The sequence below is a fragment of the Peromyscus maniculatus genome, chromosome 5 (assembly GCF_049852395.1).
Source record: "Peromyscus maniculatus bairdii isolate BWxNUB_F1_BW_parent chromosome 5, HU_Pman_BW_mat_3.1, whole genome shotgun sequence".
Lineage (NCBI taxonomy): Eukaryota > Metazoa > Chordata > Mammalia > Rodentia > Cricetidae > Peromyscus > Peromyscus maniculatus.
In genome coordinates, this window is record NC_134856.1 from 132,365,799 (window position 1) to 132,392,071 (window position 26,273).

Sequence of the window (26,273 nt, forward strand, 5' to 3'; positions counted from 1 at the left end):
CAGACTTCCTGGGACCCAGTGAGGGAGAATGGAAAGGAGAGGGCACGTTAAGTAGGCCTGCGGACACAGCCGAGATCCTGTCTCGCAGGCAGCTGCCAGCCTTCAGGAAGATGCCCACAGTGGGCACAACTTGTTTGCTGCTGTTTCAGGTGAAGCCTATTCCTTCTGGGAAGCAACAGATTGGTATTTTAATAAGGGGAAGTCCATACTACCCCTGCCTGAGTCAGCTGCCTGAGCAAGCTGTCTTCGCCGGGGTCACTGGAGGACACTTCCCAGCATACCTGCCATAGCACGTGGTCTGCAGGAGCTCCACTAGAGCCAGGTAGAGAAGGGGCAGGTCCTGGGGGTGTGAGCAATGTCTGCCGACTGAGTAAGAGCCTCAGGACTGGAGACCATGCGAAGTTACAGGAATACACGCACCTAAAGTCTCTGACTTTAGAAGTCACTACACCACTGGAAGGCCCCATTCTCGGGGAAGCTCTGGACTCTGGTCCCAAGGTTTCAGTCCCGGGAGCTCCAGGGCACGCACTGTCATTTGGCCCTGGCTTATAATTTTTTGGCCCCTCCCTGTCCCCACCCTTAGGACCACACACACCCTAGTCCTCTGACTTCCACACACAGGGGCCATCAGAGTCTTTGATTTACAGACCCCAGTGGCATGGTGGCACTCCAGCTGTGCCACTGTCCTACACAGCAGCCACATCTGTGGCTTTGCTGAAGCTAGTAGAGCGGGTTTCCTTTCCCCGGGCTCTGGGGCCATGCAGGTCCCTGCCAGGGCCACACCCACAGGCAGCAAGCCAGTGGCTCCAGGCCACCACTCCTTCCCCACAGAGTGTATTCGAGACAGAAACCTGAGATAAATGAATTCAGACAACAAAGAAGAGCATGACCCGAGACAGCACCAGCATGTGCGGATGACAAAGACCTACGCACAAGAAGGACCCAGGGTTAGCCACAGGCCAGATAGCACCAACCAACCATTGAGTGATGGACTGGCTCTGTAGCCAGGCCATGTCCACTACCTTCAAGATACAGAACAGCCATGTGCTCAGACTAAGCCTCCACCCTCTGCCTAGGTACCTTTTCCCTCCATTCCCAGGCACCAGCCATCTGGGCTCCTGGAGGGAGGGTGCACACTCAGGGTACCCCATTTAGCCGCAAGCCATTGGAACAGCAAGCCCCATAACTAGCCCTGCATACCTTTCTGCAGCTGGGCTCCAGCCCTGCTCGGGCCACTGTGTCCCTTGGCTGCTAGCAGGATCGGCACTTAGGACTCCTCTGGACCACTCAGGATGCTCATGTGGGGCCTCTGCCTGCCTGAGATGTCTGTCTTGATCATGGAGCCTCTGTCATGAGTTGGGGGTACAGTCTGGGATGGGGTGAAGGGGACGTGCTGCAGGCGGCTGGGTCCACTCTTGTTACAACAAGGCACCCTTCAGCAGTGGGACAAGGCTCTGTGGTGAGCCTTCTCTGCAGGTCGTGGGACAAGCCTGTCCCCATTCTCTGCCCTGTAAATAGCAGGGCTGTTCTACAATGTGGGCCTGATTGTTTTCCTATATGGGCTGATTCAGGGCATGGAGCAAGCTAAGAAGGAGAAAGGCTGCCTTAGAGACTGGGGGCTGGACCTGAGGAGAGGGACTAACCCTGCCCAGCACCCACGCTGTGCAGGCCGCTGCCCACCAGGCACAGCCAAGGGCTACCTTCTTGACCTAAGAGAAACACTTTTTTATCAATCATCCACAGCCTCAAGGCTTTTCCCACCCCAGCCATTGGTGTGTGTGGCTGAGACCCTCCAGAGGAACAGACATGCTGGTCCCTCAGACATGCTCTCCTTACCTGGTCCTATAAGACCCTGAGCCAGACCTGAACCTAAAGGGGACCCAGGCACCTCGGCAGTAAAGTTCGGAGAATAGCTCATCCACAGAACCAAATATTTCTTCTGAGATTAGTGACAACATTAAAACAAACAAACAAACAAAAAGCCAGACGGTGGTGGTACAGCCTTTAATCCCAGCACTTGGGAGGCAGAGCCAGGCAGATCTCTGTGAGTTCAAGGCCAGCCTGGTCTACAGAGCGAGATCCAGGACAGGCACCAAAACTACACAGAGAAACCCTGTCTCGAAAAAACAAAACAAAACAAAAAACAAACAAACAAAAACTTGAAGGCTTTTAATTAGCACGGAGACTCATGCTTCCCCACACCTGCAAGCACCACCCGCACCCTGAACATGCCGCAGTCAGTTTGACTCGTCTCAGAGGCACTAGCTCAGCAAACATCGAAGGCCTCTGCAGCCAGGCCAGATCCCACAACACAATGCAGCAATCTGTTTATGGTAAAAAGCAAGAGTGGGTGTCTATTTTCAAAATTATGTGTGTTTTCCTTAGAACAAAGCAAAACCTTAAAAAAGAAAAAGAAAAAAGAAAAGAAAACAGTGAGGAATTTACTGTACAAGCTACAGCCAAATGAAAACCAGCTGGCCCGTGACCAAGCTCACCACATTTCGGCGCCACTCACAAGCATTAACTCACCCTGTTTGGTCCAAGAGCATGCCACATAATACATCTACATCAGCGCGGGGCTTACTGGGTCACCCTCATCAGGTTGCCAGGGGCTCAGGAAGCGGCAGGCCAGGGACATGAGGCCAGCCTGATCGGCTCACCTAGAATGGGCCAGCAGAACTAACAAGCATGTCGGTATCGTCCCTCTGAACCCACCACGCTCTCGGAGCTATCAGGCTGTGGCACCCCTATCCACACTCACCAAGGACAAGACCACTGTTATTTTGGTTTCTCATCCCCTGACCCGGGCCAAGGGACCCATGTCTCTCCCTGATGAACTAGGAAAGAAAAGTTAAGCATGATTATGCATACTCGAATATACGATTAAGTACTGCTAAACGATACTAGAGATTTGAATTCTGTGTTGGCCTTGACCTACTGTAAACATCCTTCAAATGCTGTCTGTAAGTGATTAAAATTGCCAGGAGTAGGGCATGTGACAGGCCTTGAACAGGGAACCACGGGCCCAAGAAACAGCTAGAGTGCCCTCATGTCAGCCAGGCCATTCCGGACACTCGCTGGCCACCCTGAGGATACTCCAACCGATGCGGGGATCACGGCAACCATGGCTGAAGACAAGCTCCAGTCAGGACCACTCAGCTACTCGAGCACGGTGGGAACGCAGCACTACTCCAGAGCAACATAAGCCTGAACAATCTCCAGATTATCAAACAGATATTCCCACTTGGACGAGAGAGGGCACACCTTCCCAGAAGGCCTGTGGCTGGGGCAAACACAATCTTTCATGTGTGTGAAGGGCTGTGCCAAAATTGGCACAGACACCCTTGCCACACATTGCTCCTAGCCATGTAACCAGACTGTTTGGTTCACTTTTCAAGTTTGTCAGGAGACTCTTTTTCCTGTGCTGTCCTCCGATGTCGCAACGAAAGGCCCAGGCCCGGCAGATGGCTCTTCCAATGGTCTTTGCCTTCTTCTGATGTTATCGTAAGCTGAGTGGGCTGAGCTGGCAGCACCAAGAGGAGACAAGAAGAAGCAACAGCCGTGACGGTGGCGGTGCTGGCCACAGCAGCCAGGCAGTGGCTGAAGGGCCTGGGGAGATCTCTCAGTGTGCAAGGCTTGCACTTGGATCCGCGAACCCCCCCAAAAAAAATCTGGGCACAGCGGTGTGCGGCTGTAACCCCAGCACTCCCACAGTGAGAGGGGAGGCAGAGACAGGCTAATCCCTAGTCACCGACCAACTAGCCTGGTGCACACAGAGCAACAGTAAGGAGACCCTGCCTCAACCAAGGTGGAAGGTGAGGACCGACACATCAGGCTGCGCGTGGGCCTCCACGTGCGCGACGTGCATCCATGCCGCTGTGGAATATCGTTTAAGACGTGTCACATTTGTTTATGCTGTGGACTATTTGTTTACTGATGCAAAGATGTGTTGCATTCTTTTATGTTGCATTCTTTTGACTCTGTAAAGCTGCATTACTTTGCCTGCCTAAAACACCTGATTGGTCAAAAAAAAAAAAGAGCTGAATGGCCAATAGCTAGGCAGGAGAGAGAAATCGGTGGGGCAGGCAGGCAGAGAATAAATGAGGGAGAGGGGGGATCAAGAGAAGGAAGAGAGAAGGACACCAGGGACGAGGCACTCACCCACACAGCCAGCCAAAGAATAAGAAGCAAAGTAAGACATGTAGACTAAAGAAAGGTAAAAATCCCAGAGGTAAAACATAGTTAAAGAGAAACAGGATAATTTAAGTTAAGAAAAACTGGCAAGAAACAGCCAAGCTAAGGACAGGCATTCATAATTAAGAATAAGTGTGTATTTATTTGGGAGCTGGGTGTCGGCCCCCTGAGAGCAAAAAGTTAAAAAAGAAACAACTATACATGCACCCTCACTTGTATACATAAATACACACAGACACAGACAGACAGACAGACAGACAGACAGACAGACAGACAGACAGACACACACACACACACACACACACACACACACACACACACACACACACACAGGCTGAAGAGGTAAGCGGCCAGCAACAGAGACGAAGACAGTAGAAAGAGAGTAATGGACAGTACAGAAAGGCTTTTTCTTTTCTGAGACAGGGTGTCACTGGTTCAGCCTGACATGGAGCTCAGCGTAGATCAGGCTGGCCTCAGACTCACAGAGATCCGCCTGCCTCAGCCTCCTGAGTGTGTGCTGGGATAAAGGTGTGCACCACCACACCCAGCTCAGAGAGAGCTGCAGAGGGCCAAAGATGAGGGACTGAAGGCCTTGGTCACAAGGTTTCAAGGGCTGCCGAGTCCTAGATTCACCCTAGGTTTCCGAGTTACGACATTAGCTGCTGGTAGGAGCCACGGGGAACTGGAGCGCTAGCTTGCAGTGACTGCTGCCGTCCATCCACTGCTAAGAGCCAACCAAGGGTCACTCTATCTGCCCAGTGCCAGCCACTGCCAGCTCAAGCCCAGAGTGATAAGCTTCCAAACCGAGCATCTACAACCATACACCTCTGGCCTCTAGTGTCAGGAGCAAACTGCCTCTAGCTCCCAGGACTCAGGGATACTCACGGAGTCTGCCTATATATTCGCCTTCACACTGGAGGGCTCGGGCTGTCAATCCAGCTGCTACTCAGAATTTCTGAGAGGAGCACAAAGCCCCCAGATGGCTGACTGGTAGCCACCCTCTATTACTCCCTGTGCCTTGCTCTGCACCCCTCTCTCCACATATATTCCCCCCACTTCTCCACAGTATAGCTGCACAACTATCTCTAAAATCCAGCTCTGACTAATGTTTATTTTAAAAAGAAGGAAAAAAAAGAAAAGAAAAAAAAAAAGCCACCTTCAGGGACTCGGGAGGTGGTTCAGTGCTTGCTACACAAGCAAGAGGACCCAAGTTGGGGTCCCAAGGTCCCACGTAAAAGTGTCAAGCAGGTGGCAGTGCATATAGCCCCAGCAGTTGGGGGATAGAGATAGGTGGATCTCGGGAATTCACTGGCCAGCCAGTTTAGCCAAAACCAGCCTCTAGCCTCCATATGAACAAGTACACACACATACACACACACACACACACACACACACACACACACACACACACACACACACACACACACGCACGCACCCATGCATATATACCATACACAAATGTAATAAAAAGAATAAACAAAACATCGATAGCTCTCTGCTTCCTTCAGATTAAAATCTCAGCTCTGTACCTCAAAATAGCACAGTTGGCTGTCTGATCCATTTCTCATCAACACCCTATCTACTGGCTGTTTCTCTCCATGTCAGCTCTCTCAGTCTGCTTGTAAAGGAGCCAGGCCTTCTGGAGAAATGTCCCCTGATCTGAAAAGGAGGAGTCTTCCTCCCTAGTACCACATACACTACCTACTCACACCCACCTACACATATTCCCTAGTACCTGCTGATGTCAGATACTATACCAAATGTCCGCAGGGGACCAGAGCTACCCTCATGGAATCAAGCAGGGGGCGCAACATGGGAGCATGCTTCGGGGTGTATGTAGGATGTGTACCTGAGTATGACATGGTAGTCAGTCCTACTTGGGTGCTGAAGATGAGCTGGCTTGGCCAGAGGACTGGAGTTGATCCTAAGTGGAGATTTGGGCCAGCAGGGGTCAACCCAGCCCACAATGACCCTATGATTTCTCTATTCTAGTAGTCTTTCCCCAAAATGACAAAGTAATGTGGAGATTTGCCAGGTGCAAGTTCCCAAAGTTGTTTCTCCTGATCAGCAGCCTGCTTTCCTAGCCACTCAAACAGCAAGGCCTTCTAAGAACACAGCCACCTCCCCTGGCAAACTGCTTCCTCAGCACCAGTCAGCGCCAGTCAAGCCTCAACCTGTTGTGGGATATTCTGATCACACTCTGACACTCCTGAGACTGTCAATAAAGTTTACCTTGAATCAGAGGGCGGAGCTAGCCACTAGCTGACCAGAATTAGCCATGGGGGCTTTGGAGGACCCAGGACATATAGAGAAACACAGGAAGTAGCAGGGAGGGACTTAGAAAGATTCTTGGCCCTTCTGGATTGAGGAAGGAGAGAGAGAGAGAGAGGTCACTGCTCACTTCTCCGTCACTTCTCTGATCAATCAGGTTTTTACCCAGATATCTGACTCTCAAGTTTTATTTAATAATAGAACAATATAAGTAATCACTTCATCAACCCTTACCCCGTGCATGTGGCCCAACCAAACCTACCTGCCACCACGCTGAAAGAAATGCCTTAAACCAAATCAGCCTCCCCAATAGATAATACATAAAGGAGCCTTGGGGGAGGGGGGCAGATGGCCAGAGTGTCTGGAGGTGCTAACAAGACCCCGTGGGTCTAGTGGATGTCAGGGCAAATTCCCACTTACACTTTTCTTTCAGTCCCTCCACAGCCTGGAACACAGATAAGCATCTCTTTTCAGGGCTTCTCATTTTATGGGCTCGGCCCTGGGGCAGGAGTGGGGTCATGCACTCCCTCTACACACATGCAGGACACAGCTGGGCGTGTTCCCCTTCACGTCAGTGGGCAAGCTGCAGCTCTGAACAGCACACATGGTGTTGGGCTCCGCAGGGCCTGGCCTCTGGGCATAAAGTTGACTGTAAAAGCCAGGTCTCAGCTGAGGCACGAGGCGGGTCATGTCCAGATGACATGTCAGGATGTTCCCAAGAACAGGAAAGAGAAAACGGGCAGAGGGCCAATCCCCCTGCCTTAGGGCTCCAGGGGCTCCAAGCAGAACTGGATAGCACTGCCTTCTTCTAGGATCAGGGCTGCCTGGTGCCTGGCTCCTCAGCTCCTCTCCTCTTCCGTCTCCTCCCAACAGCTCAATCACTTTGCTTCTGATCTATTACACGTCAGCCTCGGATGAAAGCAAGAGGGAGCAGTCTCTGTGGATGAGGGGCTGGTAACTGGAGAAAGAGGAGAGGAGTGTGTCCACCCTCCTCTAGAGTGACCATGAGGCGAGTCACAGCATAGGCCCAAGAATGTCTGTGACAAAACTGATAGTCCCTCTCAGCCCCGCCCCCAGCCTCCCTTCAGCCCCGCCCCCAGCCTCCCTCTCAGCCCCGCCCCCAGCCTCCCTCTCAGCCCCGCCCCCAGCCTCCTTTAAAGGCCTTCCCCAGATGCCTTTATGTATTTACCACACCAGTATCCCACACAGAGCATGGTATGTGGATGAACACCCATCAAGTCTATGAAGGAGGCTGTGTCTCCCGACCAACCATGACCTGTGGCCGGGCTCCTCCCTTCCCAGAGGCCAGGCCACACTCTCAGACCCAAGAAACTGTCCAGATGCCTGAGTCAAGGTCAGTGGGGGGAGCACTAAGATGGTCTTGGACAACCATGAAAGCCAAGGGAGGCTGCCGCACCCTAGCCTGCTCGCTGGCCTTCCTGTCTGCCTCAACCCAAGCACCTCTGCCAGGACAGTGTGGAGCGGCCCCTTATGTCCCAAGAGCACAAAAAGAAAGAGGAAACCAGGAGAGTCAAAGTATCACAGACCTGAGACGGCTCAGCAGAGAGGGAGATCAGAAAGCCATATACAGAAATAAAAAGTCCGGCTGGGGCCAGCTTCCCTCTGCTGTTCACGGGGAGCTTTGACAAGACAGCCTTTCCACAGAGGAAGGAAGGCTCAACCCCACAAGTACCCAAGACACAGATGCAGAAGAGCAGGCAGGCAGCCCTCCATCACCTGCCCAGTCACTTCCTCTCCCCTCCATGACTCACAGTCTAGAAGGCCCACCTGCGCCCCAGTGGGCCCCCTGGGAAACTCCCCACCACTTCCTGGTGAGACTTGCCAGGTGACAGCTGGAGCATGACCCCACTCCTGCCCCAGGGCCGAGCCCATGAAATGAGGAGCCCTGAAAAGAGATGAGTATCTGTGTCCCAGGCTGTGGAGGGACTGAAAGAAAAGTGTAAGTGGGAATATGCCCTGACATCCACTAGACCCACGGGGTCTTGTTAGCACCTCCAGACACTCTGGCCATCTGCCCCCCTCCCCCAAGGCCTATCCTCCACCCACCTGCCCCCAAGCCCTGCCCCTCTGTCTCCCCGCTCCTTAGACCTAGCTGTCATCCACCTCTCTCACTGTCCTTGAAGCCATACCACAGCTGCTGCTCCTGCAGAATGCTGGATGTTGGGAAGACAGTGCTCATCCCTCCACAGCAGAGCCAGGGCCCAGCAACATCACCGCCACCATGAAACAAGCAGCCATTGACTGCCTGCCCGGGTCCAGCAAATGGGTAGACAGACCCGGCCCGGCGACAGACACCTTGGCCAACCTCATCCCACACCTACCCTGGAGCTGGGGGCCCAGGCTGTCGGTCCTGTGTCTGGTCGAGCACCTGCAACACTCCACATCTCCACCCACAGCGCGGGTGCGGCTGGGTCACACACAGGCAAATGCAGCAGGCCTGACCTCACCATGCTCCCAGCAAGGGTGGGGCCTAGCCAGCTCAGCAACACAGAGTTTTCAGAAGCCATGGGCACCAGCCACCAGAGGGGCAGGCGATGTCTAGGGACAATACTCAGGAGGAGATCAGGCCTGGCAGTTCAAGGTCACCTTAGCATGTGGATGTGGGCTCAGAACAACCCTCAGATACCCGCCAACCGTTGGTGCACACACTACCTCCATATGTGCACTCACCCATCCTGGAGGACGGGGTCAGACCACAGACACCTAAAGGATACCCAGAAGGAGGGCAGGTCCCCACCCAGATGCTGCCCTTCTACTGCTGTGCCCAGCACAGGCTGTTTTCCGGTTGGTGCCCACCGCCTTACACTCTGACTTCACTGACTTCATATTTGGATTTTTGTTGCTCATATTTGACTTTGAAACAGGATCTCATCGAGCCCAGCCTGGCCTCAAACCAATGTGTAGCCCAAGATGACCCTGAACTACACCCCCTTCTGGGATTACAGATGTGCACCAGCATGCCTGTTTTTACGTAGTGCAGGGATCAGACCTACCCAGGGCTTCACACAGGCTGGGCAAGCATTCCTCTAACTGAGCTACATCCTCAGTTCTAGTTTCGCAGGCTTCTAGAAGTTGCCGGAAGCCCCGAGAGAGTGCTGTGAAGGTGGCTTTCCCTTCCTCCCTGGTTCTCCCTGCCCTCCCCCACAGCCCCTTCAGCACAGCCCCTGTGCATCCTGACCGTCCTCGGCAGAGGGGGCATGTGTCATCCATGCATTAGAAGAATCTTCTCTCAGCACTGTGCTAAAAGAGCATGTGCAGGGCACAGAGAGGGGACTCCATCACTGCGTCAGCACGCTCCATAGAACGGTCACCAAAGTGACTCGGATGTGAAAAGGCCAACAGGCCACTGGGGAGCAGCGGAATGTCCTTTTATGAAGAACATGAAGAAGCCACTGAGCAGAAGTTCAATTCATGCGCCCCCCCAAAAAACTCCTCCCCCAAAACACCTTTTAGGGTCACAGATGGCTTTGTGGGTAAAGATACCCACCACCAAGCCTGACAACCTGAGTTCAATCCCACACAGTAGAAGCAGCAAACTGAGTCCAGCAAGTTGTCCTTTAACTTCTACCCAAGCCACGGTATACATGTGTACACACACACACACACACACACACACACACACACTCGAAGCCCTCCCTCAAACACCTTAATCCATGCATTACAATTCAAATTCACTGAATAAAACTCCTACAAAAGCCACTGTATCTTAACACCGACACCACAAACCTTAAACACAAAGAAGAAGACCTGAGCATTACAGATTTCACCTGGCTGGCCAATGAGATGCTCATAAAAGCAGCCAGCAAAAGGCAGAACTGGGAATAAGCAAGATGGTTAGGCTGGTAAAGGTGCGTGCCGATGAGCCTAGCAGGAGTTCCATCTCCAGAAGCCACAGGCTAGGAGAGATCTGACTCTCAGGTTGTCCTCTGAGCTCCACAAATGCACCCTGGTAAGTGTGTACCCCCGACGCCCCACTTCCACACACAGAGAATAAATGAGGAAAAAAATGTTTAAGAATCAGGAATTAGGGTTTCAAATTTTTTAAGAACTGAGAATCGGTGCTTCAAAGCAGAAATATCTAGAACACTCAGCCCCTGCTGATGAGCAAGAGGAGCAGCCCACCCAGCAGAAGTGGTAGCAAAGAATGAAGCTGAAGAGTCACAGGACCCGAGGCTGGAAGCACTCACCAGGGCTCAGGGACGGGCAGTGTGACCACATCACTCTCCAGCAGACACTTGCCACTGCAGAGGGAGGGAACTGGGAACAGGGTACCAAGACCAACAGTCAGAGCCTTTCACAAACTAGGCCAGCAAGTTCTACCAAAGTCAACAGCCACACACCCTGTGACCCAGCAGTGCCCCGCCTGCCCCAAGGTCAGGGCCTCTGAATGACAGGTCTGATGCAGCTGAGGGTATCTGTGGAAGTGCTGTTTATTCTGACTTCCTGTTTTCCTGTGGCTGCTCTCACCAATTACTAAAGCCCAGAGGCTTAAAATAACAGGAGTTAACTCTCCCCTATCTCTGGCTGGAAGGCTGGAAGTCACTGTCACTGGACCAGAGTCCCCCAAGAATTACATCGAGGCTTGCCTGTGTCTGGTGGCTGCAGAGGGTCCTTGCTCGTGGGGTTCTTGGTACCTCCAGGTTCTTTCAAGAGCAGAACTGATGGGATGTGCACAGAGAAAGACATTCAAGGTGAGGTCTGACCCCTGTGATTAAAGAGGCTGCATCTCTAATCTGCAACTGGAAACCCCTTAGCTCACAGGCGATTTGCAGGCATTTCCTCCCTACTAGTGACCACCCACACAGGGAAGGCCTTCTGATTTACTGAGTCCTTGGATTAAAAGAGTAATCTCATCTCATTGAGCCCCATCTAGGGCTGGGGAGACAGCTCGGTGGGGAAAGTGCCCGCTGCACCAGCATGAGGACCTGGGTTCGTGTCCCCAGAACCTACAGAAAGCCAAATGAAGTAGCATCCACCCACAACCCCAATTCACCTACAGCAGTGGTTCTCAGCCTTCCCAGGCTGCAACCCGTTAATACAGTTCCTCATGCTGTGGTGACCCCCAACCATTGCTACTTCATAACTATATAACTTTGCTACAGTTATGAATCATAATGTAAATATCTGATATGCAGCCCTGGTGAAAGGGTCATTCAACCCCCAAAGGGATCGTGACCCACAGGTTGAGAACCACTGTCCTACAGGAAGGTGGAAGGTGGATACAGGAGAAGCCCCAGATCGTGGGTCAATGAGTGGCACACAAAAAGAAAATAATAATAATAATAATAATAATAATAATAAGAGACCCTATTTCAAATAAAGTGAAAAAAGACCAACACCTGAGGTTGTCCTCTGACCTCCACAAACAAGCATGTATGGCACAACCATGTCCTGGCATGTATGTGCTCACATTCACACACATACACACACACACACACACACACACACACACACACACACACACACACACACATACACACACACCACGTTAAGAAAAAAAAAATCAGAATGTCCTCCAGACACCCAGAGCGATGTCTGACAGAACATTAGGCACCGTGGGGCCCTGGCAGGTAGGGTAAAACCCGTCCTGGCAGCCCTTTGCTCCAGGGTCCACCCATCCGCACACAGCCATCTCTCCACAGCAGCTTGACTCCTCTCTCCCTCTCCTACGAGGGCACCTGTGACTGTACTCAGGTTCTCCCAGATAAGCCCAAATGAACTCTCCATGAAAAAGACCTTCAATCGGCTCATAGCCACACGAGCTATTCACACAAGACCACATTAACCGGCGAGGCACTAGGGTCAGAGCCTGACATCCCTAGGGGAGCTATACAATCTGCAGCAAGTTGGAAGAGCAGAGAACACAAGGGCCCAGTGTGGGTCTCTGAGCGGGGTGTGCTCCCATATGGAGCACTGCCTGCACCAACCCTCTTACACGGTTAACACACGCAGGCCTCCAGGTCCTCAGGGGAAGAGAACAGACCAGTGTTCACAGGGGTCTGCACATCCTGTTCAAATGAGCTGCCCCTCGGGTCAGTCAAGCACACACCACACCTAGGATCATGGTGGCCATGACTTCTAAACACAAAGCTGCAGGAGGGGGAAGACAGCAGACACAGGTTATCTGGGGAGGGCTTCTTATCCAATTCTAAACCTGCATTCCAGCTCAGAGGACCAGAAGGGCTCAGCTAGGGGGTATCCCTGTGGGACCAGCTCTGCACATGAAGACCCTAAGAGATGAGACCCGTGGCCGATGTCCTGGCAGCCCTTCCTTTTCAACAGGTCAGATCCTCCATGAACCCATACACCATCTCTTCTCCCACTTGACCTTGGCGATCCCACCTGGGGTCTGTCTTCCCCAGGAGTTTAACTTAATTTGCCATCTACCGAGGCCTGGTTGCCTGGCCATGGTAGGCTACAGAGAACTCTTCCAACGTAGTGTGAGTAGAAACAGCTGAGAAGGACCAGCCTCTCTGCAACAGGCCACCTGGGGCACAACAGTTCCACCTGCCCTCTGGGAACCAGCATCCACATACTGCAGAAGACCCAGGCTTGTAGATGGGAACTCAGTGGGGCATCCCAGAAAGCCGCTCACTGCAAGGCCCGATTCATGGGCTCTGTTCATCTGCATGACAGCATCACCACATGCAGGCTCTCCACAGGGAAAAAGGAGCCCTTTGTGGGATATTAATAGCCTGGCCAGATGTGGGAGTGCCTGGGGTATTTTCCTAGGACTGTGCCGGCTCCCCACAGCTGCACAGGCTGTGGCAGCCCCTCCACTCCGGCTGCCACAGCCAGTCACATGGCATTGGGGGGGAAAGGTATTTACAAGGTGGCTCTCCACCCCAGAGACAGTGGGCTCATCATAAACATGACATGCAGGCTGAGCAGGCCACCAATGCATTCAGGACACGGCCATGATGTGGCGAATCAGCTACAAACAAGCACACTGCATCTTTACCCCCCACAGAAGACAAGGGCAAAGGAAGCCCGCACAGTGCTGAGCCTTCAGGATGAGGGCTCATCCAGGCAAGGCAGGGCTGGTGCCTCAAGAGAAACATAGTCAGTGTGGTGACCCTCTCAAGCACCTCAAGAGACTGCTTAGGAACTTTCCTTAGGAACCAGGAATTGCAGCGCTTCCCACTGGTCCAGCCCCAGCAGGATCAGAGCAAACTCAAACCCAGGACAGCCACAGCCCTCTACATCCACGCTGCTCAAGAGATGGCACATGCCACTGCAACTGCCATGGATGGCCACGTTAGGAGAGTAGATACTTTCTAATAATCTGTTTCATTTAATCCAATACATAAACCTTCTACTATGTACTTAACACACTTCAGAAAGAGGCATACATAATCCCTTCTGGGGGCTGAATCATCACGCCAGGCTTTGGCTTTGAACAGCCACACTCCAGCACCTGGGCCAGGCACAGTACTCACTTATGGGACTAGGCAATGTGGGTCTAAAGCACAGAAGAGCAACCTGGCCCACACATGGCTGCTAATATAAATGATTGGTTCCAAGTGTGCTGAAGGTGTGCATGCTTCCAGTCACTGTACATGGACATTTTGCTGTGGCCAATGGCAGAGTCCCAGGTCAGGGCTGGCCCCTTTGGGTTTGAAGTGGCTGGACAGTACTAAACTCCCACGTCTCCTGTCACATCAGAGCCACTGGAGGACCTGCCATTTTGCATATTTCTCATGCAATGGCTGCTGGTGACCTACATTGTGGACCCTAATGTCTGACCGATGACACATAGGCAGGAGTTCTATATACTAATGGGTCTCTGAGCTTTTGGATCAGCACCTACTAGACCTTGGATACCCAAGGGGGAAGGACCTGGGCATTATTCCAGGTCATAACTTCCCAGGACTGTACCCACAGGACCAGAGAGACCCTCCCAGGCTCCATGAAACACATGGAAGTAATTATCTCCCATTTTAGTATCATTTAATTAAAGCTATGGTGGCCCTGCTCAAAGCTTGTATTTTAGACACTAAAAATAAGGCCACCCTCCTTTACATAAATTGTCAGTCCCAAAGCATATGAGCACACTCAAGGGGAGCACACTTATGTGCACTCAGCTGAGACTACTAGGGCTGGGTACACTTAAACAGTACAACAGTGTACACACAACGGACCTGGGAAGACCATGGCTGGGGCTGGAGAGAGTATGGACAGCTCAGAGGTGACACATACTTCTTGCTCTTGCAGAGAACCAGAATCCAGTTCCCAACACTCACTGCAGGCTGCTCACCATCACCTGTAAATCCAGGTCCAGGGGATTCACACCCCCTTCTGGCCTCCTTGCGCACCTGCACACATGTGGCATACACCCATACAAACACAAACATATAAATATAATAATTAAACATAAGAAAGATTAAAGCTAGGCCCTGCACACATGTGGCATACACCCATACAAACACAAACATATAAATATAATAAATAAACAAAGAAAGATAAAGCCAGGCCCTGCACACATGTGGCATACACCCATACAAACACAAACATAGAAACATAATAAATAAAGATAAAGCCAGGCCCTGCACACATGTGGCATACACCCATACAAACACAAACATATAAATATAATAATTAAATACATCTTAAAAAACAAGAAAGATGAAGCTGAGCCTAGTGGCACACACTTTTAATCTCAGCCCTTGGGAGGCAGAGGCAGGCAGATCTCTATGAGTTCAAGGCCAGCCTGGTCTACATAGTGAGTTCCAGGATACCCAGAGCTACATAATGAGACCCTGTCTCAAACAACCAAACAAAATAAACTAGGAAAACGAAACACAGGAAAGACTACAGAACTGTGACAAGTCAGCCTGAGCACAGAAAGATGGGGAATTTCGAAAGCTCGGGCAGCCTCGAAAGTGCAAGAAAACTGGAAACACTTTGCTCCCCATACTGTGTGCCCCCAGCACACTCAAGGCAAGAGTGTGGATCTAAGAACAGCCCTGCAGGTGAGACAAACTTGCAACCTGCCACCAAGCAAGGCCTGTCCCTAATCCTGACATTTGCCCTCTCAGTATTCCCAACAGACCCAAGGGGTACCCAAGCACCCCCAAACCACTGCTTGTTAGCCAGACCTCACAAAACCTCCTGGCTGCTGCCTTCCCTGCCTGGACACACCAGTTTCTCCCAGAGGCCACTCTTGGATTCTTGGCTAGATTTCCACCATGGCGTCATAGAGATGGGCCCCCAGGGGCACCAGTAAGGACAATGCCTGCTTTGTCCCCACTCCCAGGACCCACTAAAGGCAAAGCTGCTTGTATGGGACACTTCACACTGGGAAAGATCCTGAAAAGTTATTTTAGTTTCCACCTCAATGCAAACTCTACAATATACAGCTTAATATTCCTAAGTATTTCCTTTCTAGACAGCCTTTTATATGCAAACTACAGCACTCCCCTCATCCTGGGGTGGGGGACGCTACCCTCCAAGACCTTTGCTGGGTGACTGACACCGGGAAGCGGGCGCCATGCTTTTTCAACCATGCAGAAACCTACAGCAGTTTCTTTCTGAAAATTAGCCACACTGAGATATCACCAGCAGTTCGTAATCCGACTGAACAGCAGAAAGCTGTACAAGCGTGAGCCCTCTCCTCTTGCTCTCCAGATGCTTCCCTGTACTGTTCTCTGTCCGTGTTGACTTCAGGGAACAAAACATGCACACAGCGAAACTGCACATAAGGGGACCACTGTATCCATGATGTGAAAGCTGAGGCTTGGAAAACCTCTGAGCCACCGTAGGGGGCTGTGCTACCAGCTGGCCAACCAGCTGGGCTTCTAGTCGAGACTCAAGACACTTGAGTTAGGCTGACACAAAAGCCATGTTTGGAAAGTCCACCAGGTGCAGGCGCGTTCTTACACACCTTTAGTCAGAACCTCTAGCCTAGCCGTGGAAGGCATGGGGTCTGCATGGCTGCCTCTCCCCTCAGCTCTGGAAGTGGTAGGCACCTGGGGGCCTGGGATGGGGTTGGCACAATGAGGCCAAGCAGCTCCGGAAGGTGGATGCCCTGTCACAGTGGTTAGAGGAGGTTACGGCCAAGGCTGGAGATGCTCCCGAGAAAATGGCTAGGAGCATTGCGTTCACCATACTGTGAACTCACCATCATCTGTGACAAAAAGACAACCAACACCCTCCTGGAGCTACTGGGCCAGGATGGCACAGCTACCACACACAGGCGTGTGCACCAGGGTCCATGTGCATCAGGCCTTCTGAGCCCTAGGCCAACCCAGAAAGCCTCCACTGTCCACCACCCTGAACAAGTGTAGTGACCACAAAGGGCTGGCACGTCACCCTCCCAGCTCATATCTGAGCTGCCACCTCCACAGACGACATCTCTACCCCAGGGTCAAGCAGTGGCTGGGAGGACAGGAAAGAAGCAGAGACAGAAGCTCTTCAGTCTCCCTAGGGAGGGAGACAGGTTACCTTCAAAGAGCCAGTACGCACTCCTGAACACAAAATCCCCAGGGGATTTTTTAGGGAGGGGTAAGGGACTCTACCCAGCTCCCTCCTGTCTTGCCTGGAAGTCGGAAGTTGGTGCTGAGCCAGGTGCTTTGACGGTGAATCTTCACCGTCAACCGACTGGATTTAGAGTCACATGGAAACCCACGGGTCTGTGAGGGTGTTTCCAGAGAGCTTTAACTGAGGCTGGAAGACCTGCCCTAAATGTGGGTTGTTCTATCCCAGGGGCTCCAAACTGAATAGAAAGAAGAAAGCAGCTGAGCACCGGCATGTTTCCCTCTGCTTCCAGACTACAGATGTAACTCAACAGGCAGCTGCCTCAAGCGCCCGCCGGCAGCAACACCTTACCTGCCGTAATAGTCTTTATCCTTAAACTGAGCCAAAACGAACCCTCCTTCTGTAAGCTGCTTTTGTTGGGTTTTATGTCGCAGCAGGAAAAGTGAGGAATTTACCATCCAAATGGGTTCACCCAGAGCCCCATGCTGGCAGCCTTCCTCCACCCCCTCCACCCACATGGGGCCTTCAATGCCACTCAAGTCACACCCCTCATCCGGACAGTGACCCCTTTGGCAAGAATGCCTCGGTTTTCATGGACAGACTTTTCTTAATCCTCTCCTCACTGGTGGGCCGGGTACAGAAGAGAACCAACTGCTGACTCGCGGGTCACCTCCCAAGGGGACTCTTCCTTGGCAGGTGGATTCTGTTACTCACCTAGGGACCAGTATGGTCAGACATGTCAGCATTCAGCACCTGGCCGTGTTCCAGTGGTGTTAACAGAGTCTGAAACAAGAATCGGAAAGGAGGTATCTTAGCAGAACCAAAGAGAGTGATTCAGTCAGACGGACGGACGGACGGACAGACGGAAGGACGGACACAGGAGACTCTGCAAGGGCACTGCCCAAGAGAGAAGTCTGTCATGGTGCACAGCACCTCTGCCAGGTGAGCACGGCTGGGCGACCCCCTCCAGGAACGGGAAGGGTGGAGGCAGCGTCTGACTTACTCCCTGAGTTACTCCCTCTGTGCTAACCAGGAACCAGAGCAGCAGTTCCCACAGCACAAACTAAGAACTGCTGTGTGGAGGAAGGCAGGAGATGACAGGCTGTGAGAGATAATCCAGTCATCATACGACATGGCATTTGGGGGCAAATGAGATGACTTGGTAGGGAAAGGTGCTGGCCCCCAAACATGACAGTCTGTGTCTGACTCCTGGTACCCACAAAATGGAAAGAGAAAACTGACTCTCACAGGCTCTCCTCTGACTTCCACAAGCAAGCTGCGGTGCGCGCGCGCACACACAAACATTTTAAAGGCTTTTTTAAAGCACGACATTTTAGCACAACACTTCCAATCCGGCCCCTAAACTTGAACAACACACTAAGAAATACTGGCGTTAGTACACAGCCAACCATTTTAAGTAGAAGATCGAGAAAGAAGAAACCAGAATACCAGAACTGGTTTTTTGTTTTTGAATAAGAAAAGCAGAAAGGGTTTTATTATGTAACACACAAAAGGAGGCATAGGAACAGCAGGCAGGCAGAAAATGCTAAGGCCACCTTCGCTGGGAGCTCCTGAGGTCCCCAGTGTCCCCAACCAGAGCATGAACCTGCAGAGGGCACATCAGAGGTGGTGAGGGTTCAGTGCCATCAACCACACAAAGGGTAAAGGAGATGTCCCCGGCTCCATCAGGGGGGAGGAGTCACCAGCCAGAGATGGGGATGGCTCCGGGAACTCCCAACCCAGTAGGGAGAAGGAACAGCAGCCGCCTGGCCTGACGTTGGGAGTTTCCTGACACATCCTGCTGCTGTTGGAAGAGAACCTCCTAATCCATGTGTTGAAATGTGGCTGCCATTGTGTCATTATTAAGAGGGTGAAACTCAATCTCCACACTCCTGTGTTGCTGGTATTTGGAGATGGGGCTTCTGCAAGGTCATTAGATGAGGTCATAGGGTATGGCCTCCATGATGATGCTAGAGGGTGTAAAGAAGAGGAAGAGACCCATGCTGACATGCTGGGTCTGTCTCACCATGTGATGATGCCCTTAAAATGATACCCTACATCAGGGGGCTTGACGGATGCTAGCACCCTGCCCCTGGACACCCTAACTTCAAACTGTAAGATGGATAAAGCTCCCTGCTTTATAAATTACCCAATTAATGCAACAGAAAAAGGACCAAGACCTGTTCCCACTCAGACACAAAGGTGTGACGAAGGACATTCTCTGCACTGCACCAAACCATGGAAACAGCCTCAAGGACCACGAGCAGGTGACCAGAGTGAGTCACAGCCTGTCCAAATATCCGAATCCTAGGCAGCTGTATGGAAGAAGGCAGTCACCCTGTATGGAAGTGGAACTGCCCGAGACAGAACAGAACTGAGCAGAGAAGGCCAGAGTGGGACTGGTGCTCCAGCTTCCGGTGTGCCTCACTCAAGTGTGTGAACAAGGGTCAGGAGATAGTCAAGTAAGCAGGCACAGGTTCTCACGCTGTGGGTTAGATCTGAAGTCAGAAGACAACTTGGCCCTTCTCTGCTAGTGACATTTTTCCCTTGCATGCTCCAGCAGACACACGCCACAGCCCTCTAAAAGAGAACTTTCAACCTGCACACATGCATCCACATACACGTATACCACGCTCACATACACACAGGCACTCATGCCTAGATATACACACATAGGCTCCAAATGCACTGAAAGAGGCCCCTCTCCTTCTCCCAGAAGCCCTACCCCTCACCCACCAACTCTGAGATATGCATTCGTAGCCACTGCCACTTCTAGGAGCCTCAGCCAGTGGTCTTCACATAGCGAAACTGCCACGGGTGAATGAAAAGCCTGGTCCTGCAGAGCTGAGGGAACACAATCCTAATGGATTCCAGGCCTGTGCTGCTGAAGGCCTCTGGGGCCGCCCCTGGAAGGTGCTCCTCCAGGGAATAGCATGTGGAAAGTTCAGTGACTGCTGAAAAGCTGTGTTTCTTTCAGGGGCCAGACTGCATCAAAGCGATCCCGACACATTCTATGAAGATGCACAGACACAAAGCAAAGAAGGGAATTCCAGGAGAGATGCACCATTAGCAACTCAAGAGCGTCAATGGGGAATCCCTGCTGCTAACACCCCCAAGAGGCCCTGGGAATCATGGGTGCTCCATCCCAAGCCTCTTATGACTTGAAACACCCTCCCTCTGGCAGGACTCTCTTGGTCACTGGCCAGCCCAGAGGACACCCCTAGAAGCAGGGACAGGGTGCCCTAGCAGAAAGACCTGGCAAAGTGTGTCAGGACCACCTGGGTGAATGGACAGTCCAGGCTAACAAGTCCAACACTGTACAGGACCCTGAAGAATAAATAGCAAGTGACAACCATGATCACACTGGCTTCACATAAGCCCTGTGCTCCTGCAGGACAGTAACAGGCGGGACTCTATGCTGGGTTCTAGAGAGGCCACTCCAAGGAAACCAAGATTCATGATGCCAGTCTACACAGACAAGGCCAAGCACTGAGGCCTCCAGGTCTGCTCTGGTATCCCCAGCTGAGCTGTCCGTCCCAACAGACCCTGGGGACCAAACCTCAGACTGGCTTCCCTCCATACTTAGATCCCACCGTCCTGAAGGCACTCGTGGTACATGTGCATCCCTATACCACAGCCAGCTCTTCCCTGCAGAGTCTACACCCCTCCAGGACCTCCACCGTCCCACTTCTTACTAAGCTGCCTTTGGTTTTCACTTTTGTCTACCTTCCTTGCAGTACGAGAGATGACACCCAGCCTCTTGAGCACGCTAAGCAAGCCATCTGCCACCAAGCCCAATACTCAGAGCTTCGTTTTTTATTCGAACTTGTACAAATCAAAAAAATACTGGGGTGCCCATTCTCCCCAAAAGGCATTACATAGTAGCACAATCACAGAACTAAGCAGAGGCAAGAATGATCTAGCACCCTTGAGGACAGCATGCCCAAACCAAGAGTGCAGGAATAAATCTCTAATAGGTTTTATTCACCCCTGGCAGAGTAACAGAGTGGTGGAAACTGGGGTATCCTAGACACCCTAGGTATTACAAGATGGTCCTGGGGCCAGACTATTTCCTGAATGACACGGGAATTACTAAACAAATTCCAGAAGGCTGTGATGAAGTGTAGTATCTCCTTCTAGCAGCTCATTAAACTGCTTTGCCTAGGAGGGGAACGGCCGGGGGCTTCAGTAATTCCCAGGCTGCAGAGCCCAGTGCCAGACTGTCTCTGTACATCATCCCATTATGTTATGTGACTTTCATCTCAACCACAGAAAGCCATAGGCAGTAAAGGGGTGTTGGGGCGAATTTCCAATGGACACAGATTGGCTATTCACATGGGAGGGCACCGGTTATCTCTCCTCTGTACACCCACAGAGGGCGGTCTGTATTGGTGTCAGTGGTCTCTGACTTACGGCTCTGCACACAGTCGGGAGCCCCTCGATCTCACACCCTCATAAACATTACTTATGACAGCAAGAACCGAAGACCTGAGAATCGCACCACGTGGAGGCTCTTCTCGGTCATGAGCCTGACTTTGAACAGTGCCCCATATGGCTATGGGGGGGGGGGGGAGAGCAGCCTGTGTCACTGTGTCAGGGGCATGTACCAACGGGCAAACAGGAAGTTCAAAACCATTTCCTGATTCACGGGCTGAGGAGGTGGCTCAGTTGGTAAAGCGCCTGCCTTGCAAGCCTGAGGAGCTGAGTCCAACCCCCAGAAGCCCTGGAAAAAAGCGGGGACAGTGATGCACGCTCTTAAACCCAGCCCTGGAGGGTCAGTCCGGGGAACCCTGGGGGTCTCACTGACGAACCAGCAAGTTCCAGGCCAGTGAGAAACCTTAAAAAAAAGGAGGAGGCATCTGAAAAATAAGTCAAAGTCATGGTCTGGCCTTCATATACACATGAGAACACACACGTACCTGCACACATAAGTGCACATGAACAAGCAAACACACACACACTTTCTACTTCAAACAAAAAACTGGGAAAATCAGCTGAGTTCACCTCACTGATGCGAGGTCATTTTCATTTCTGTCAATCTGGATTCTCTTCAAGGCTGACAAAACAACTCTAAAGGCCTGGGGCAGGACAACAGGCCAGAGCCACCCAGGGCCTTCCCCTTCCCTGAGCGAGCAACCACAGGAAGTTCCAGTCTGTCGCCCAGTCATCACACCTACAACAGCTTCTGCTAGATGTGTGCACGTGCTCAGACACACTAACACTCAAAAGATCCCATGAGCACACTCATAGTTGCCCTCACAGGTGTGCAAGTACCCTCGAGCCCACCGGTACCTCAGTGAGGGAGGTCACCACTGCCCAGAACGTGTGCTGTGTGTTAGTGAGGGGCCAGTCAACCTGTGGCACCAGCCGTGCCGGAGGGTATGCCTTGTCCTCAGGGACATCCTCAAGGCCCCTCCTACTGGACCCTTACCCTGCAGTCAGTACCCAGCATGCAAAGCCTGTAAATACGGTGAGAATGAGGGCTGGGCATCTGCACGTGCAGTCACATCCTGACCACAGATGTGAAGCAGACACCAGTTTCCTAGCCTTCTTGGAGGATGTGGCTCCCTTCCAAGCACTCCTGTTACTCTATAACCAGAGGTTTTTAAGTCCACAGCTCCAGGGGACAGGCCCTAGAAGGGCTCTGTCACTCTTCCACAAGCCATCAGAGCAGAAACCAAAATGTCACCAGACTCCTGGAGAGAAGCTGAATCAATCTTGCCAGCTCGCAGCCTCCACATGAAGGTTAGCTGGGGTTCCCCTGGTTGTGGGAGCTGAAGTTTCCATAAGTGGAACCCCAGCAGCACTCTCCTGGAACAGCACCACCTCTGCCTGGCAACCATGTGTGGACCTGAATACATGCCCCCAGTACCACCCTGCCCCAGCATCTTTATGCCCTAAGTGCCCAACACTGCAGAATCAAGGTGACTCAGCGATACCCCCAGAGCCCAGAAAGACAAAACACAGTGTGATATCTGCTAGATGGCTCTGCACTCTTGGAGCTCCTGGTCCTCCGGTGCCTACATTCAGACACATGCGGACCTTTGGACACATGGGCTCCACATACATTCGGAAAAATAAGCTCTGCACAGACAGTCTTTGCCCCTTGTTCCCTATCCCATACACCCACTGGCAGAGCACATCCGTCATCTCGGAATGGGGAGGCATTTAGAGGTGACTGATGTATGGAAGGATGCTGACTGTGGTGTGTGAGAGCCACACACGCCATCTCCTGAAAAGATCTGAGCATCTCTGAGTTCTGTGGATGGTTCTGGAACCCATCCCATGCCCTCAGACACAGATGGACAGCTGCACACACTGGTGTAGGTCACCTGGCGGAGAAGATGACTTTCATGTCCTTTACTCCTTCATTTTCCATTTCCGTGAGTGAGTGCGTGCGTGCGTGCATGCATGCGTGTGCTTATGCATGTGGAAGCCAAAGGTTTAGGTCGGGAATCATCCTCAATCACTCTCACTGAGGCAAGGTCTCTCAATCAAACCCGGAACTCATCAATATAGCACTCCCTAGCCAGCTTGCTTCAGGGATCCCCTGTCTCCGCCTTCCAAGACAAGCCACCATCTCATTGGGCATGGTCTTAGGTCTTGGGGATCCAAACCCAGGTCCTCACACTTACACAGCAAGAGCTTTAACCACTGACTCAGCCATCTCTTCAGAAATGTCCACATACCATGGATCTGTACACAGAGCTATGTTTTGTGACTAGTCTGGACTCTGTCTCCACAAACAAAAACCACGGTTACTTATGAAAGAAGGAAAGTCACGGTTCTTAGAAATCCTTATCTAGAGATGATCACAGTAGAGGTTAGCCATCTAGCTGCCATGAGCTGCCAAGCAGAAGGCTGATGCCATGTCACATACCTGCACAGCCACAACAATACAAGATGGCAGCAGATAGCTGCAGAAGGCTGAGGGCAGCCTGAGGCTGGACAGTCAGGGACAGCAGGCACAGAGACCACTCTAGGGACAACACAGGACAAGACAGTCACTGTATCAGCCTGCTTGTCCCATAACTCATCATTACTTCAACTTGGTGCCCTATCACAGCCTGGGTGCCCACAGGCCCACGCTTCCCTTTGTATGGCGATTCCTAAACCCTCTCCATTTTCAAAAACGTCCTCTCTCTTTTAAAGATATTTATTTTATGTGTATGTATGTGCACCATGTGCATGCAAAAGCCCACAGCGGTCAGAAGTACCAGGTCCCTTAGACCTAGAGGTAGAGGCTGTCGTGAGCTGGCATTTGGGTGCAGACCTAACTCCAGCCCTCTGCAAGGGCAGCCAGTGCACATAACCATGGAGCCATCTCTCCAGCCCCAACCTTCTTCCTTTTTATTCCTTAAAAGTCATTCTCCCGTTCGAAAGACCAGCATGACACAGATTTTTTTAATTAAATGAAGCAAAATTACTTGCCTGAGGGATTACTAAAAACAGGGGTGGGGAGGAAACGTTCCCCTCACCTAAGATGCTCCAATGTGTCTCTGGGCAGGGTAGGAACCCAAATCTACAGCTTCCATCATCGAAACAAGGCAAAGGGGAACAATGTGCCCTTCAGAAGGACACAGTCAATCATCTTCACTTAGCAAAAGCAAAGGACAGAGGTGCTGTGGAGACACGCCAGAGCTGTCAGGAGCAGCCTGAGGAGGCTCACCCTCAGGACCCCCTAGACTAGCACTGCAGAAAAGAAGTTCAGGGTGAGTCACATGTTTAAAGTGTCAACAAATTTATGAAGTTGAGACAAGGCATAGTACGTGAGCTAGAGTTGAGCACTGGTACTTAAGGGTCACACAGTATCTTTTCAATGGTCACACATGTAGTATATATAGATATATGTATATAACAATGTTTGTGTTTATATATGGTGTACATATGCATATGCACATATATACAAATTTTGTAGCTAAATTGCACTGCTCAAAGAATATAATTTACAACAAGATTTAAAGTTTAAGCTAAGTTTTTAAAATTATTTTATTATTTTATGTCTGTGTGTGCGCCTGTGTATGTGTGTATCTGTGTGTGTGTGTGTGTGTGTGTGTGTGTGTGTGTGTGTGTGTGTATGTTGCAGCATGAGAAAACTCTTTCATGTGCATGCCTGGTACCTGACGAGGTCAGAAAAAGGCACTGGATTCCCTGGAACTAGAATTACAGAAGGTTGTGAGCCACCATGTGGGTGTTGGGAATAGAACCTGGGTCCTCTCAAAGAACAGCCAGTGCTCTTAGCTGCTGAGCCAACTCTCCAGGCCCTAAGCTACATTTCCAACTTAAAGTGTATGAGCTAGTTTACTTATTTCAAAACCCTTAAGAACTTCTTTTGTAAATGGAACTGTCGGGTGTAGTACTTAGGTGTAGGGTGACAGACGTGCTCACACCGGCAAAGGCAAGGGTGCACGTTTGCTGGTCTGAGGAAGCACGGCTGGTTGTTTTGTTGTTGTTGTTGTTGTTGAAGACACAATGGCCTCACACTTACTACACAGTTGAAGGTGACTGTGAACCTCATGGTCTTCATGCCTTCACCTCCAGAGAGCTAGGATTACAGGTGTGCACCACGACACACTCGTTTTACACAGTGCTGAGGATTAAACCCGACACCTTGTGTTTGTGAGGAAAGCACTCGACCACCTGAGCCGCACGCCCAGCCCCCTTTGCTGGGTGTTTTTAACATCCTTGTCTGAGATGTCCATAGGAAGACAAGCACTATTTCTGTAGGCAATTTTGATTTTTTTTTTTTCCAATCTTGATCCACCTTCTAACTCCCAGTCCTATGATTCCCTGACTTCCTCTCCTGCCTCACGCCACTTGGCAGGCTTGTCTGGGCTTTCACGCAGGCTAGCAAGCATGTTTTGTGGAAGAGACAAAACATAAATGCATCTGCACCTTGGAACAATCACTTGGAGAGCACTCACAGAGGGGTGACAATCTCGTCCACTTTCTCGCCTACAAGTTTCCTCTCACTCTATATGAAGCTAACTCAGCTACCCCCCTGGGACTGCTCCCAGGTAGCAAGCTGGCCCTTCTGGAGACAGTAAAGATGCACAGGTGACTGGGGTGCTGTGCATTGATTGGTTAGTCCTGGTACCACCTGCCACCGGGGCTGCAGAGCCTTGGCGTTCATCCTAACACACGCCACTGACTAGTCCCTGGAGAGGAGACCAAGGAGATGGCCCCCTGGGCATGAGGCGCATGGTAATTCACTAGACCTGAAGTCTACAGTGTGTGAACAACTGCCCAATACTCACCATCGGCAAAAAGAGAGGAGTCACCACCACAGACCCCACCGACACTAAAAGGGA

General features: G+C 51.5%; 1 protein-coding gene across 5 annotated transcripts in view; it reads right to left on the reverse strand.

Moving 5' to 3' along the window:
- Sema4d (semaphorin 4D) overlaps positions 1–26,273 on the reverse strand; it is a 105,038-nt gene that overhangs the window by 60,160 nt on the left and 18,605 nt on the right. For 4 of the 5 annotated variants that reach the window (XM_042278486.2, XM_006976850.4, XM_006976849.4 and 1 more), the window contains exon 2: positions 17,677–17,745. The exons of the other annotated variant lie outside the window; for it this stretch is intronic. The gene's annotated coding sequence lies outside the window, so the exon portion shown is untranslated. The remainder of the gene's footprint in view (positions 1–17,676; positions 17,746–26,273) is intronic. 5 annotated transcript variants of the gene reach the window in all.